The sequence below is a fragment of the Penaeus vannamei genome, chromosome 17 (genome assembly GCF_042767895.1).
Source record: "Penaeus vannamei isolate JL-2024 chromosome 17, ASM4276789v1, whole genome shotgun sequence".
Taxonomy (NCBI): domain Eukaryota; kingdom Metazoa; phylum Arthropoda; class Malacostraca; order Decapoda; family Penaeidae; genus Penaeus; species Penaeus vannamei.
Window position 1 is genome coordinate 13,977,112 of NC_091565.1, and position 2,500 is coordinate 13,979,611.

The window sequence follows — 2,500 nt, forward strand, 5'->3', positions numbered from 1 at the left end:
GAAACACGTATTTTCCATTTTCGCAAAAGTGTACACATAACCCTACTCTCCCTTGAGATATAAAGGATTCTTTTCTTGATTTAAAGTCGAATATATTGCCCAGGGAAGATGGCGGCCAGGGAGGGGGGGTGGGTAGGGTATGGGCTCTTCCTCAGGAACCAGTCAGGGGAGGAAGGACCCCCCCCCCTACCAGACCATAGGGAGAAGGGATGGGGAGGTGCAGGGAAGGGGTGGGGGGGAGAAGCCGAGGTGGCAGACAATATGGGGATATTGTTTTCTGTGTCTCGAGGGCAAATAACTCTCACCTAATAATATGAAGGACAACACAAACGGAACAAAATATGAACAACACATTTTTTTCTCGTTTTGCTTGCAAGAGACGTCGGCTTGCTAGCTGCTGCCCGCGCTCTTGCCTGCAGCTGCAAGATGGTATACAAGCTCGTTAGGGTAATACATGGTGGTTGGGATGGGAGGGGTAGGGGGGGGAGAAGGGCCAAGGATTGTTTTTTTTTTCAGAAAGTTTGGTGATTTATTGTCCATTGTCTTTGTTTCGTGTCTACACTGAGATTTTTTTTTAACACTGACCAACTTTAGCAACATTATACAAAGATGAAAGTGATACAAATAAAGAAAAAAAGATAAAAAATAATAATAAGAAACAATTACAAGAGAAGAGGGTAAAAAAATCCATCCAAAGGTCATATCAGGTCACACAACCATCTTTACGTGTATGACTATCTCGGTTCCTTTCCCCTGAGGCCGGCCACCGCTGCGAGATAAGGACAGGACAGATCGCCCACACGCTATACCACGGGGAGCAGCGACCCCCCCCCCTCCCTCCCTCCCTCGCTTCATCGCCCCTCCTGACGTAGAGTGATGGAGGACAGGGGACAAAGATCTCCTCCACCCCCACCCCCTGCCCTCCACCCCCACCCAGCCCCACCAGTATAGTTCGTACGTGACCCCTCGTGACGCAGTGGTGGGGGAAGAAAGAGAGGGAGAGAATGATGGAGGAGGAGGAGGAGGAGGAGCGGTGAGGGAGAGGAGAGGAGAGGGGAGGGGAGGGGGGAGGGGAAAATGACACAGCATCTTCTCTCTCTCTCTCTCTCTCTCTTTTACCTCTCCCTCGGCCTCTACATCTCTCTCTCTCTCTCTCTCCCTCTCTCTCTCCGTCTGTCTATCTGTCTCTCTCTCTCTCTCTTTCCGGCTTTCAACGATTGTATGTGGCGTTCTGCTGTTGTGTTTTTTCAACCACATATCCACATCTACACACACACACACACACACACACACACACACACACACACACACACACACACACACACACACACACACACATACTAACATATACATATGCAAGCAAATTCATGCTATAGTAGAAAATGGAAGCATACCCATAGTCTTCTTTACCATAGTAAAATGAATTAACAATAATAGTAATAGAAATAATGATAACAATAATGATACAAATGATAATAATTACGATTAAAGTAATAATGGTAATAACAAATGATATGCCTTTTCTTCTTAAATAGCTTTTCCATGTCCATATGGTAGCACTGCTCCTTAATAATCCACCGTCTTTGCTTCCTCTTCTTCACTACTTTATCCCCTATTCAACCTCCACCTCGGTCTCTCTCTTTCTCTCTCTCTCTCTCTCTCTCTCCCCTCCCGCCCCATCTCTCTTTCTCTCTCTGTCACTTGTCCCTATCCATTATTTCTATCATCATCTTCAGTATGGCTATATAATCATTATATTTTCTATTGTTACGTCTGCAACCTATTTTCTCCTTTTTATCATTTCTTTCATGAATTATTATCATCATTAATAATTATCATTTTTTAGAAGCCTCTGTCAATTTTCCTGTTCTTCTTATTCTCTCCTTTTCTCGCCCTCTTCCGCCCTTGAACCTTCGCGCACTCATCTCAGCAACCTCATCGCCGCTGCATTCACTTCATGTCCTTGGGACTCTCCACGGGACAATTTGCCGATCCATACGCCATTGCGGCTTTCACTTCCAGTCTGTAGACTTTTCTTGACACACACAAACACGCGCGCACACACACATATGTACACATATGTACTCACACACACACACAAATGTACACGTATGTAAACACACACACACACATATACACACACATTAACACATACACACACACACACACACACGCACACACACACACACACACACACTCACACACACACTCACACACACACACACACACTCATATATATATATATATATATATATATATATATATATATATTATATATATATGTATGAATGTATTTATCTCTCTCTCTCTCAATCTATCTATCTATCGATATATATATATATATATATATATATATATATATATATATATATATATATATATATACATATATATATATATATATATATATATATATATATATATATATATATATATATATATATATATATATATATATCTGTATGTGTGTGTGTTCTAAATTCTCCAGTACGTTTATGTG